Source organism: Callithrix jacchus, chromosome 1 (genome assembly GCF_049354715.1).
Source record: "Callithrix jacchus isolate 240 chromosome 1, calJac240_pri, whole genome shotgun sequence".
NCBI lineage: Eukaryota > Metazoa > Chordata > Mammalia > Primates > Cebidae > Callithrix > Callithrix jacchus.
The window spans coordinates 146,394,309-146,409,352 of record NC_133502.1 but is presented as its reverse complement, the minus strand read 5'-3'; positions in this window follow the sequence as shown (position 1 = coordinate 146,409,352).

The window sequence follows — 15,044 nt, the reverse complement described above, 5'->3', positions numbered from 1 at the left end:
GCCAGGTGAGGACCAGAGGGCTGACACCAAGCTGTGTGCTTAGCACTGGTCACCTGCCTGTCCCCATCTCCTTGGCTTATCACACGTTACTTAGCCTTGAGGAGCAGGGTTTGTGAGGTACTGGACAGTACGTGATTAACACATTCTCCAGAAGAGAAAATCCCTCCTCTACCTCCCCCACTACCTGGCTGTGTGACTTTGAATGATTCTACCTCTCTGAGCTTCTGATTCCTCATCTGTAAAATGGACATGATACCTCACTCAGAGCTTCTCTGGCAGCCAAGGAGGCTCATGGGGGAAAGTGCCTTGTAAACGCTAAGCTTATATTTGTGCTACTCCCAGCTGGGAGGAATGTAAAGTGAGCAGCTTCATAGGTACAGTGGGGCAGCCAACAATCTAATCTCACAACAGGATGCATCTAGGAAGAACCCCGTCAGGGAAACCATCCTTACATGCTGTGTTAAGGGCAAGGTGTGATTCTGAAAACAAGGCTAAAAGACAGACAGCAGAACAATTCTGTTAGAAAAATAACTAGAAATTTGGGGTTGGAAGGAGAGAAAAGTAAGAGAGGAGGGGGTGGTAAGTAGTGGGGCAGTGTGGCTAAAAGGCTGTTGAGAATAGGGATGTCAAATACTTGATTTGAAATCCTTTGTGTTGCATAAAGTAAAGCCTGTCTCTTCCCTTTGCTTCACTCCCTCCTGCAAAATGTCCTTAAACTTTTGATCACATTCACTATATGAGCAAAAGCTTTGTGAGTTTTACTGAAAATAAAGGAAAAGGGCAAACTCTATATTTAGGTAGAGGCCAGAGTAAGTATAAAAAAAGAAGCAACCACAAGATGCAGAGAGGGAAATATGTTCTCTGGCCAAGCATGCTGGCTCACGCCCGTAATCCCAGCACTTTGGGAGGCCAAGGCAGGTGGATCACTTGAGACCAGGAGTGAGAGACCAGCCTGACCAATATGGTGATATCCCATCTCTACAAAAATACAAAAATTAGCCGGGCATGTTGGCACGCACCTGTAGTCCCAGCTACTCAGGAGGCTGAGGCAGGAGAATCACTTGAACCCAGGAGATGGAGGTTGCAGTGAGCCGGGATCACATCACTGTACTCCAGCCTGGGCGACATATATACATATATACAACATGTATATGTTATATATATCATATATGTTATATATAATATACGATATATGTGATATATGCTATATATGTTATATGATATTTGTTATATATGTTATATATTATACATGGTTTATATATAATATAATATTCTCTACATAAGTGGGAATTTGGAGCAAGAAGTGACCATGAGCCCATATGCTCTCCCAAAACTCACAGAGAGGCATTGGAGAGGCACTGGTCTTTTCCAGAGCCAAGTATGGGAGGAATAGAAAGATAAGATTAATCACATCTAGATCTCACAGGGCATAGTAACCCTTACTTCCATCTAAGTTACATAAGCAACAAGAAACATGTCATCTCACAAAGCCATAAATCTCAAAACTCCTGAATACAACAGTAGAAATACTAGACAAGAAGACCGGCAGTACCACGGTCAACTGGATGGGAAAACAGTCTCCACACCAAAAGCTGCAGGAATGACATGACACCGGAGAAGTGCCAGCCCGGCAGCTCGGCAGTGTTAAGGAGCTATTAGGTTGGCCATCTTTGTTCTCCAAGGGTGTGGCTACCCTCCCTGGCTACCCTAGTCCACCATGTCTGTAACTGGAGAAGTCTGGCACTATTGTGAAGTTAAGGTTTTTGTGCGAAGAGAAGTTACATCTGATTTCCCTCTATCTGAATTCCAATGGAAAAGACCCAAAGCAGTGTTTCTCAAACATGAAAAAAAATATGGGGGCCAGCCATGGTGGCTCACACCTGCAATCTCACACTCTGGGAGGCCCAGGAGGGAGGCTTGAGGCCAGGAGTTCAAGACCAGCATGGGAACATACTGAGACTCTGTCTCCAGAAAAAAATATTTTTTTTTAATTATCTGGGCATGGTGGCATGCCTGTAATCCTACCTACTCAGGAGGCAGAGGTAGGAAGATTACTTGAGCCCAGGAGTTCAAGGTTGCAGTAAGTTATGATTGTGCCCCTGCACTCCAGCCTGGGCCACAAAGCAAGACTGGGTCAAAAGAAAGAAGGAAGTAAAGAAATAGAGAAGGGAGAGAGATAAGGAAAGAGAAGGAAGGAAGGGAGGGAGACAGGGAGGGAGGGAGGAAAGAAGGAACAGAGGAAGGGAGGGAGGGAGAGAGGGAGGGAGGAAGGAAAGAAGGAACAGAGGGAGGGAGGGAAAAATGAAGGAGGAGGAGGAGGAGGGGAAGAGGGAGGGAAGGGAGGGAGGGAGGGAGGAAAGAAGGAACAGAGGAAGGGAGGGAGGGAGAGAGGGAGGGAGGAAGGAAAGAAGGAACAGAGGGAGGGAGGGAAAAATGAAGGAGGAGGAGGAGGGGAAGAGGGAGGGAAGGGAGGGAGGGAGGGAGGAAAGAAGGAACAGAGGAAGGGAGGGAGGGAGAGAGGGAGGGAGGAAGGAAAGAAGGAACAGAGGGAGGGAGGGAAAAATGGAGGAGGAGGAGGGGAAGAGGGAGGGAAGGAAGGAGAAAAAGAGAAGAAAAGAAAAAGGAAAGAGAGAGAAAGAGGGATGACATATGGACACCTTTTCAGTGTTGAAATTTCATTTTCATAAAGGAAGTTACTGAAGGTTGCAGTGAGCTATGATTGTGCCACTACACTCCAGCTTGAGCAACAGAGTGAGACCCTGTCCAAAGAAAGGAGAGAGAGAAAAGGGATGGAGAGAGACATATGGATACCTTTTCCAACTGTATTGACTTAAATTATTTTTATAAAGTTACTGATATATGTTAAAATTAGATATAAACTCAGGCTTACAGCCTTCATATGAAAGCCACACAAAACAGCAAAGCCAATATAAATCCTGTTGACAACATGGATGGAATGGGATAGATGAGGTTTTGCTGAGAAGTAAGTGGCAGCTCCCCAGGCGAGCACAGCCCTGTGAAAGCTTCACTTACTCAGCAGCGGCAATATCACTGGGCTACCCCTGGGCTCTGACATGCCACTTCCCTATTAAGGCCACCTGCGTTTGTTTTCTCTCATGAGCCATTGACAGTGGTGGGGCCATCAGACAATACACACTGTTGGAGTCGTGATTGAGCGCAGGTGCCCACTAAGCTCTAGGCTAAGGGCTTTGCAGGCATCATCTCATTTAGCTCTCACGGGACCCCAACACAGAACCGATTACTACCACTCTTCTGCAGCTAAGGGCACACAGGCACAGCGGGTGAGCACTGTCCTGGGTCACACATCTGGGATGCAGGGTGAGTCACAATTTGAACACAGCTGTCCGATTCAGAGTAGCCCATCTTTACCACTTCTTTAAACCCTAGTCACAAGTAGCTGGATTCAGATGACACAGGATAGGCTTTTTTTAAAGATTATCTTGAAATTAAAATCTCTCTTGTTTTCATTTTACAGAAAATTTGCAGACCCCAGGATTCACCCAGGGTGTTACTTAAGGCTGTAGGTCCCAGTCTGAGAGCCTCTGGCCCAGGCAAGGTGACCATGAGGAGCTATTGAGCAAGCCAGTGGCTCAGAGCAACACTATGAGACACACTCCAGGCCCTCTGGGCTCCTTGGGCTGACTCCCAAACCAGCCCCTGGGAGATCCTGGGCCTCCAGGACACCTGGTTTTGGGGGCAGGGGAGTCTGGGTGAGCAGGGGCAGGTCCACATTGAGCAACAGTGACAGTGGTAGTGATGAAGACAGTGACAGAGCTCTTGGGCCGCTGTGACAACACACACCTGCCATGGAGCTGGTGGCCACAGCTCTGAAGGTGTCAGCTCCTTGATGGGAATGGAGGTGGAGATGGGGAGTTGGTCAAAAGTAGCTGAAGAGGTGGGCTACCTCCACGTCAGGAAGGAGGCCAGTCCACTCAGGGCTGGAGGCTGGCATCTCTGCCAACAGCAGAGAAGAACCTATGCAGACACAAAACCCTGTGCCCAAGTTGCCCATTGACTAGATTCCCCACCCCAGATCTTCATCCTAGAGCACTAAACCAGGATCTAGCAGATGGACTCTGCCAGCACTCCAGAGCAGGAGGGGGCAAGAGGGAAGGCGTTCACCACATCTGCAAACAGAAGCCAGCTCTGAGATGGTTCTGTGAAACAGGAGATTACAGAAAAACTGATGAGAAAAGGGACTGAGAAGAACAAAGGGAAGAGAGTGGGAGGGAAGAAAGAAGGAGGGAGGGAAAGTTTTGAGGTCAGAGTAGTGTCAGAAGCCTGCACATTCAACTCATTCTCTATTTTTTACTGGCCCAACCAATTGAAATCCAAAAGGAAATCCATATTCTCTTCCCAAAAGATGGTTCTATCTAGATTGTTCCTGAAAATTAGAGAAAGTGTCCCACACACATCCCTAAAAGCTCAAGTCGTTTCCACTGTGCAGGTAAAGGGTGGAGGGAGGAGAAGCAGCTGCAGGCCTCCATCTTCTCACTGAGCGTGGATAAGGCCATGTGGGGTAAATTCTGACTCAGTAGTGCAAAAGCCAAGATTTGACTTTAGACCTTCCATTTTGAGTTCAAAGGACCTTCAGATGTGGGCCGGTATCTCCATGCAGGGACTGCTGGTAGTCATCATTTCACAGGATTCCTGCAGAACACTACGACATCCACTTTCTCTCACTAGTCGCCCCCACCCTGTGCACACAGGGAAGAAGAGGAGGCAAGTGAGAGCAGAATTCATGAGCAGCAGCCATCTCTTCCCACATCATGGGGAGCAGGGAAGGCTTAGATAAGTTCCCCTTCTTCCATAAGATCTTTTCCCCTTCACCAAGCAAGGGACTGGCAATGCCTTTCGTTTGAAACCCTCAGAGCCACTGAACTGCCCAATGCCCAGGCCGGTGTTGCTGGCAGGTAGAGAAAGAGAAATGAGTGGAGGAGATGAGGGCTGGGGTAGCCAGTGACATTCCCACAGCGTGGCTTGGCAAGGAGATGTGAGTTTTCCATGGATTGCGTGGGCACTGAAGAAGGTTGAGAGAATTTCGTCATCTTGAGAGGTGGAGAAGAAAGGAGATGGATGAAGCTCAGTCAGAATTTGCTCACCAAGCTTCGTGTCAGAAGGACCCACTGGAAAGCCAGCACTCAGACCCCTGCCTGGCAGGGGGAATGGACAGCCAGATAGGAGCAAAAGAAGTGATGCCAGCAGAAAGAAGACTGTAACCTCATGCAGGGTGCCACGGAAGGCAGCGTTCTGATCCCTCTCCCCTCTCCTGCCTCCTTTCCCTGATAGCTCAGAGAAAGCAGAGAATTCGGAGAGCAAACTTCATCATCTCCCTCCCTGCCCCAAGCCATGGAAGCCTCAAGTACAGCCTGCTTGGGAAGAGACTTTTAACGTCCAGAGACTCTCTCCTTTTTATGGCTTTATTGAGATAGAATCCACATACCACACAGTTCACCCTTGTAAAGTGTGCAGTTCATCCAGGCATGGTGGCTCATGCCTATCATCCCAGTGCTTTGGGAGGCTAAGGCAGGAGGATCCCTTGAGCCCAGGAGTTTGAGACAAGCCTGGACAACATAAGGGGGCTCCATCTCTACACAAAAAATTTTAAAATGTAGCCCAGCATGGGGATGCATGCCTGTAGTCCCAGCTACTCAGGAAGCTGAGGCAGGAAAATCACATGAGCCCAGGAGTTTGAGGTTATAGTGAGCTATGATTTTGCCACTACAACAGACTGAGATCCTTAAAAATAAAAATAAAATGAATTAAAGTATACAATTCAAAATTTTTAGTATATTCACAGATTCATACAATCATCTCCACAAGCTAACTTTGAAACATTTTCATCACTCCAAAAATAGACCAGTACCCATTGGCTGTCACTCCCTATTTCTCCCCAAGTTCCCCAGCCTAAGCAACCATGAAATCTACTTTCTGTCTCTGTAAGTTTGTACATTTCACATGAACTGAACCTTGCAATATGTGGTTCTTTGTGATGGGCTTTTTTCACTTAAGATAATGTGTTCAAGCTGCATTCATACTGCAGCATGAATTGATCCTGCCTCACCTTCTGTTGCCCAGTATAGTCTAGAATGTGTATACATTTTACTTTATGCAATTATTATCCATGTTGTCAGCAAACATTTCAGTTGTTCTACTTTTGGATTATTATGAATGATGATATTATGAACATTCAAGTACAGGTTTTCGTGTGGATATGATGTTTTCGTTTCTCGGGGATATGACTAGGAGTGGAATTGCTGGGTTGTGTGGTAACTCTAGTTTTAACTTTATGAGGAACTGCCAAATTTTTCCACTGCAGCTACATTTTATATTCTCATCAGCATGGATGAGGGCTCCCATTTCTCCTTATCCTCACCAACATTCGTTATTACCAGTGTTTTTTTTTTAAATTCATAGCCACCTTGGTAGAAGTGAAACATCTCCTGTGGCTTTGGTTTGCATTTCCCTGATGGCTAACGATACTGAGCATCTTTTCATGTACTTATTAGCCATCGACATATCTTCTTTGTAAAAATGTCTGTTCAGAGCCTTTGCCCTGTTGTTTTGTTTTGTTTTGTTTTGTTTTTTGAGACAGGGTCTCACTTTGTCACCCAAGCTGGAGTGCAGTGGTGCAATAATGGCTCACCGCACCCTAGAATTCCTGGGGCTTCAAGCAATCCTCCCACTTCAAATTCCCGAGTAGCTAGGACTAAAAGCACAAGCCACCACTCGCTGCTAATTTTTTTTATTTTTTATTTTTTATTTTTATTTTTATTTTTGGGGGGGAGGAAGGCAGGAAGGAAGGGAATAAGGACGGTAGGGAGGAAGGAAGGGATGAAGGAAGGAAGGAAGGGAGGAAGCGGGGAGGGAGGGAGGGAGGGAGGGAGGGAGGGAGGGAGGGAGGGAGGGAGGGAGGGAGGGAGGGAAGGGAAGAAAGGAAATCAAGCAATGAAGGAGACATTGCCGACCTGGATCTAGGGGTTTACAAGTTGATTTCTTTTTTTTTTTGAGAGAAGTAAAGAAAAAAAAAATAAGTAAAGGAGAGGAAGAAAGAGGAAGAGAAAGAGGGAGAGTAAATGGAAATATTGCTTTATTTTGGAAAAAAATTGGGTATTAATAATGGCCAATGAATGTTTCATTTAAACTAATGGGTAGGTGTGATGTGGTATTGACAAGAATGTATATTTTGTGTATTTGAAGTGGAGAGCTCTATAAATATTTATTAAGTTTACTTGTTCTGGATCTGAGTTCAAGTCCTTGATATCCTTATTAATTTTCTGTCTCATTGAATATAAGTCTCCTATCTGGGTGTTAGGATCGTTAGCTCTTGTTGTTGCATTGATCCTTTTACCACTATATCTTTGTTGCTTTAAAATCTATTTTATCCGATACAAGAATTGCAACTCCTGCTTTTTATTTATTTATTATTTATTTTTGCTCTCCATTTGGTTGGTAAATCTTTCTCCATCCCTTTGTTTTGAGTCTTTGTGTATCCTTGCATGTGAAACAGGTCTGGATGTAACATGCCGTTGGGTTTTGGCTGTGTCTTTTGATTGGGAATTCAGTCAATTTAAATTTAGGGTTACTGCCATTTGATGTTGACTGGCTGTTTTATCCATTTGTTGGTGTAAATTCTTTATGTTGGTGCTCTTTACTTTTTGGTGTATTTTTAGAAAGGCTAATACTGGTTGTTTCTTTCTGTGTGTAATGCTTCTTTCAGAAGCTCTTGTAAAGCAGGCCTGGTGGTAATAAAATCTCTGAGTTCTTGCTTGTTCATAAAAGATTTTATTTTTCCTTCAGTTGTGAAGCTTAGTTTGGCTGGATATGAAATTCTGGGCTGAAGGTTCTGTTCTTTGAGGATGTTGAATATTGGCCCCCACTCTCTTCTGGCCTGTAGAGTTTCTGCCGAGAGATCTGCTGTAAGTCTGATAGGCTTGCCTTTGTGGGTAATCTGACCTTTCTCTCTGGCTGCCCTTAGTATCCTCTCCTTTGTTTCAACCCTGGTGAATCTAACGATTATGTGCCTTGGGGTTGCTCTTCTTGAGGAATATCTTTGTGGTGTTCTCTGTATTACCTGGGGTTGAATTTTGACCTGCTTTGCTAGTTTAGGAAAATTTTCCTGAATAATATCCTGAAGGGTATTTTCCAGCTTGGATTCATTCTCTCCGTCGCATTCAGGTACACCTATCAAACGTAAATTTGGTCTTTTCACATAGTCCCACATTTCTTGGAGACTTTGCTCATTCCTTTTTATCCTTTTTTCTCTAATCTTTTCTTCACGTTTTATTTCATTAAGTTGGACTTTGACCTCTGATATCCCTTCTTCTACTTGAACAATTCGAGTGTTTAAACCATTGCATACTTCTCGGAGTTCCTGTATTGTATTCTTCAGTTCCATTAATTCACTCATACTCCTCTCTAAGTTGTCTATTCTCAATAGGATTTCATCAAACCTTTTTTCAAAGTTCCTAGTTTCTTTACATTGGGCTACATGTTCTTTTAACTCCCCGAAGTTTGTTATTATCCATTCCTTGAAGAGTGATTCTGTCATCAGGAGGCGCTCGTTCTCCATCAAGCCTTGTTCCATTGTTGATGTGGAACTGTGATCATCTTTAGAGGGAGAGGCGTTCTGACTTTGAGTATTCTCAGCTTTTTTACGCTGGTTTCTTCCCGTCATTGTAAATTTATCCTCCTGTCGTCTTTGAAATTACCAACTTTCAGATTAGGTCTCTTGAGTGGACATCCAGGTTGTTAGTTCCCAGGGCCAGAGCAGCGGCGTTAAAACTGATGGTGCTTTTCTGCCCAGGATTCTCCTGTCGGGCTTCCTTCTTGTTTCCGTAGTAGGCGACTCTGCCTTCCCGGGGCTCCAAACCTCGGTCAGAAGGGGAACCGGTCCTGTTTACTCTGCGCCGAGCGCTGCCGCGTCGAGGTGCCGGCGGAACCGCTGCGCCGACCACGAGAGTCGCTCTGGCGACTCGTGTGTTTCCACCACTGGGGGATCTTCTGCTCCGTGAGCGACCAGACTTTGTCTGAAAGTGTGGCGTCCTCTAGTTCTCCGCACCTTCCCTGAGAGCTGCAATCCCGGGATGTTAGCGATCGGCCATCTTGGATCGTTCTCCAATTTTTTTTTATTTTTGTAGAGAAAGAGCCTCCCTATCTTGCCCAGCTGGTTTCCAACTCCTGGACTCCAAGCAATGCTCCCACCTCAGCCTCCCAGCATGCTGGGATTATAGGCATGAACCACTGTACCCGGTGCCATTATTAAACTGAGCAATTTGAATTCTTACTATTGAGATATAAGAGTTTGTTGTGTATTCTAGATACAAGTTTCTTGTTCGATCCATGATTTGCAAATATTCTTTTCCATTCAATGGGTTTTCTTGTCATGTTCTTGAGGGCGTTCTTTAAAGCTTACAAGTTTTTAATTTTGATGAAGTCTTATTTTTTTAATTTTATTGCTAAATCCTTTTACTGTCATATCTAAGAAGGTTTTGCCTGATCCCAAATCACAAATACTCTTATTTTTCTTCTAATAGTTTTTTAGTTTTAGCTCTTACATTTATGATCATTTGAGTTAATTTTTGTGTAAGGTGTGAGTAAGGGGTGCAACTTCATTCTTCTGCATGTGTGTAGGCAATTATCCTAGCACCATTAATGAAAAGATGATTCTTTCCTCCATTGAATTGTCTTAGCAACCTTCTGGAAAATCAATTGACTATAAATGCAAGGGTTTATTTCTGGATTCTTAGTTGTATTCCATTGGTCTAGATGTCTATCATTTTGTCCAGAGATTCTTGTTAACTGAACATGAAGGGACAAGACTGAAACTTTTGTTTTGTTTGAGATGGAGTCTTGCTTAGTCCCCCAGGCTGGAGTGCAGTGGCATGATCTTGGCTCACTGCAACCTCTGCCTCCCAGGTTCAAGTAATTATCTGCCTCAGACTCCTGAGTAGCTGGGATTACAGGTACCCACCACCACACCTGGCTAATTTTTGTATTTTTGGTAGAGACAGGGTTTCATCATCTTGGCCAGTCTGGTCTTGAACTCCTGACCTCATGATCCACCCACCTCAGCCTCCAAAAGTGCTAAGATTACAAGTGTGAGCCACCTTGCCCAGCCAAGACTGAGATATTATGAAGGGAACCTACAAGTGAGAAAGAGGGTTCCACAGAGTTCAACTGGTCACTGGGAAAAAGTTCATCATTTTACATTTGTACCTCAAAGAGTTAAGACTCCTCCAACCACTTCTAGTGAAGGAACATCCCCAACCCCTGTCATACCTGCTTTTCCAAATGGGGGACATTGATCGATCCATTTCCCTCAGCTTCTATCATGAATGAGTGTTGCATTTTCATGAATTATTTTTCAGCACTGATTGTGATTTTTCTCTTTTAATCTGTTAATCTGGTGAATTATGTCTGGAAAACTCTGCCTCTACCGTGAAAGCTCTCTCTCTCTCTTTCCCTCCCCCAACAAAGAGGCTCTCCTATCTTTACATACCGCTCTGGCCTTCTCACCGCCGCAGCCACCTCCCGCCGCTTCTGCCTTATCAGCACTCCCCAGCTCCCCTCCCGCCGCTTCTGCCTCATCAGCACTCCCCAGTTTCCCACCGCCCGGTTTCTGCCTCATCAGCTCTCCCCGGCTTCCCGCAGCCCAGCTTCCGGCCTAGCGGTTCAAACTGGCCAACAGTTGCCCACCACCTCAGCCCCCAACTTTTCCACTCCTCCAGCCCTTCTACCCCTATAAAACAACCCTGCCCCTCTGAGCGGCGCGGCCATTTTTCCTTTTCGTCCCGGCTGGCACGCCCGGAGGCTCTTTCCTCTCAATAAAGCCTGAACTTAAGGAACTTTCTCCTAGCCTGCGGTCCGGTTTTTTCCCGAACGAGCTCAGTCCTCCCGCAGAGGGTAGGTCGGACAAATTACGTTATTAGATTTGCTAATAATAAATATATTTTGATGCTTACATTTCTAGGATAAACCTAACTAGGTCATTTTTTGTTTAATACATTACTAAAGTGTGCCATTATTTTGTTTAGGATTTTTGCATCTAAAATCATGAATAAACTTGACCCTTTATTTTTCTTTTTCATTCTGGCTTTGGAATCAAGGTCACCACTAGCCTTGTAAAATGATTTGAGGGAGGGCCGGGTGCAATGGCTCACGCCTGTAATTCCAGCACTTTGGGAGGCCAAGGCAGGCGGATCACAACATCAGGAGATCAAGACCATTTTGGCCAACATGGTGAAACCTTGTCTCTACTAAAAAATACAAAAAAAATTAGCCAGGCATGGTGGCACGTGCCTGTAGTCCCAGCTACTTGGGAGACTGAGGCAGGGTATCACTTGAACCTGCGAGGCCGAGGTTGCAGTGAGCCAAGATCACACCACTGCACTCCAGCCTGGGTGACAGAGTGAGAATCCATCTCAAAAAAAAAAAAATGATTTCAGGGGATGTTATCTGTTTTTCTAGTCTCTGAAAGGATTTTTGTAAAATTAGAATTGTCAGTTTGTTTGTTTTTAATTGAGATGGGGTCTCAGCCCAGGCTGGTCTTGAACTCCTGGCCTCAAATGATTCTCCTGCCCTGGCTTCCCAAAGTGGTGGGATTACGGGTGTGAACCACCATTCCCGGCCTAGAGTTGTCATTCCTTTGAACGTTTAGTAGAGCTGTTTTTATAGGTTGATTTTAATCTACTAATTCAGTCTCTTCAATTGTCACAGATTTGTTTGGCTTTCTTTTTCTTTACAAGTGAGTTTTATAAGTTTTATTTTCCTAGAAACATGTTTATTTCATGGAAGCTTTCAAACTGTTAGCATAAAGTTGTTTGTAGTATTTGCTTATTTTATTAATCTGTTGTATTTGTAATTACATCCCTTTTTCATAATCCATATTGTTTATACAACCTCTTTCTGTCTTAAAGTTACAAGGTTGTCTATTTTATTTGTCTATTGAAAAATACAAGTTTGGGCTTGGTTGAGCATCTCTACTGTGTTTTTCTTTATGATTTCATTAATGTGTGCTCTTTATTATCTTCTTGTACCTTGTTTTCCTAACTACTTAAATTACGGTCATTTGTTTGTGGGCATGACATCAGTATCTATCAAAATATAAGTGGGCATCTAGTCCATTCCTGCTGCTATAACAAAATATCTTAGACTGGGTAATTATGAATAACAAAAATTTATTTTCCACAGTTCTGAAGACTGGGAAGTCAGTCCACTACTGAAGACCTTTTTGGTGTCGGGGGAGGGTTTGCTCTTTGCTTCCAAGATGGTGCCTTATTGGTGAGTGCTCACGTAGCAGAAGGCAAAAGGGACTGGGTACCCTCTTCAATCTCTCTGTAAAAGCACTAATCCCATTCGTGAGGGCAGTGTGCTCATGATTAATCACTTCCCCCTGAAAGCTCCATCTCTTAATACTATTACATTGGGTATGGTTTCCAACATAATGAATTGCAGAGGGACACACGTATTCAAATCATAGCAGTGGGCATTCTATTAGGCCCCACAATTCCACTTTAGTTCTGTATTCTTTATTAATATTAGAAACAGTTTAAAAAGATATATGTATAAGGTTGGAGGTCAGGTGCAGTGACTCTCGCCTGTAATCCCAGCACTTTGGGAGGCCGAGGCAGGAGGATTGCTTGAGTCCAGAAGTTCAAGACCAGACCAGCCTAGGCAACATAGTGCCATCTCTATTTTTTGTAAATATGGGCTTTGCAACATTATTTATAACTAGAAACAATTAGAAATAACCTGCATGTGAAGACACAGTCACACAATGGAATGCCGTTCAGCTTTAAAAGGAATAAGACAAATCTAGTATCTGTTGACTTGAAAAGATCTCCATCATATAATCTTAAGGGGGAAGAGATACAATGAAGAAAAATAGGTAAAGAATGGCAACATTTTTGTTTTTAAAATTGCATATGTTCATATATTTTCATGCCCATTTGTAGTGCCACTGGATGCAGTCATAGCCATTTAGGCTTGAGGAGCCACTGCTAAGTCCATCCAGAGGTGAGATCCTTGAAAGCAGGGGAAGCCTCATCTCCAAGCACATAGGTGCACCCTATCGCCATAGACAGCCTCCAATCATAACCTCAGGGCATCACTTCCACCCCTTACAAGTCCTAAGACTGGTTTAGGTGAGAAGTTCTGAGATGACAGGGTGGGGAGAAGGCTTGGGGCTCTGCAGGCCTTGGGAAGCATAATGACATCCCCAACCCACGTCCTATCCCACCCTTTCAAGGCCATTGGTTGTGAGTTATTCATACTTCTCCCTTCCTCGGGGAGGTTTGATGCTGCTCAACATTCCTTGTGCTCCCCAAAAGTGCCTGGCACCCATTGCTGGCCTCCCAGACACCCAGTCTGATTGACTTCTTCCTCTTCCTGGGTGGGCTTCTGTATCTCTTTGCTGCCCTCAAAGTATGTGAGGTCCCAGGTTAAACACAAATGCAGTGTCTGTAAAAAATCCCATGCATCAGCCGGGCGTGGTGGCTCATGCCTGTAATCCCAGCACTTTGGGAGGCTGAGGCAGCAGGGGGATCACAAGGTCAGGAGATTGAGACCATCCTGGCCAACATGGTGAAACTCTGTCTCTACTAAAAGTACAAAAATTAGCTGGGTGTGGTGGTGCATGCTTGTAATCCCAGTAACTCAGGAGGTGAGGCATAAGAATCTCTTGAACCCAGGAGGTGGAGGTTGCAGTGAGCCAAGATGGTACCATTGCACTCCAGCCTGGCAACAGAACAAGACTCCCTCTCAAAAAAAAAAAAAGAAAGAAAAAGAAAATCCCATGCAACTTGAAGGAAATGCCATCCCCAGTAAAATTCTTCTACTTTTCCACATAGCTTTGTAAAAGTTATACTTTTCCTCTCCCCAGTCCCTAATTTCCCCAAAATATATGTCAAAGGGAGAAGACATGACTTGGCAAGCCAGATGTCCCCATTGCTTAGCATCTCAGAGAAGAAAGTTACAAGAGGTCTGCCTTTGTTTACCCCACCATCAAACCTCCAGTTCTGACCATGAGGTTTCTGAAGGAGCACTTCTGGCGGTGAGGCACTGGATAGTGACAAGCTTAAGCCTAGAAACTGTCATGGGCGACACAGTTTAAGGAAGACTTGTGGGTAATGGGGAAGCATGGCATGACAGCTGTTACTTCCTAGGGAAGCCATCATTCATAAAACAGCCTGTCTTACTCTTCAGTTCTCCAAAGGCACAAAGGAGGACAAAGTGCAGCAAATTCCAAACAGACAACATCAGCTCAGTAGACATAACTGTTTACATAACAGAATGGAGAGCCTGGTGAAGAAGGGGCCAGTCCACCACGGTGAGGGTTCCAAGAGGGAGACTGGAGAGGGAATGCCTGCAGCAGGTGAGAGGTTGAAATGGATAAGCCCAAAGCCCCATGCTGCAGACATTGCAAATTGATGACATGCATGTCATTTGAAGAAAATGGACGTATTTTCTTTACTAGTCCAGTGTTTGCCTACAAAGTGTTTTTCTGCTTCTTAGTATTACCATTGTGTCAATAAAACCTGCATTTTGAAGTTCTCTTCTAAAACAAAACAGAGCTTTATACGGATATATGTCCTTCAATTCACACAGCCTCCAGCACTCCCTATTAAGACCCATCTTCCAAGTATCAATTGACATTTGTTATTGTGCCTGCACTGTAGAGCTGATTTTCCCTTACACTCAGCCCACTTAACCGGTATATATTATTACCTGTGTTCTCTCTCTAGGCATTTGAGTGAAGGGCTTTTGTTGCATTCTGTGGTCTCAACCTTCATTTGAAACAGTGGTAGAGAGTCATGTTCACCTCACTTCTCCCCCCTGCCCTGTGCCTTCTGTCACTGCTGCGAGCTGCTCTGAGATTTGTAAACAGCACAGGAAGTCAACAAAAGGCGCAGCTCTGCAGCAAGACCCCCGGGACCTCAAGGGAAGTGAGCAAGGCAGCTCCTTGAACTTGCCGCTGGCAGATGACGAAGCCACACCACCTCTTCAGGCCAATAGACATTTCA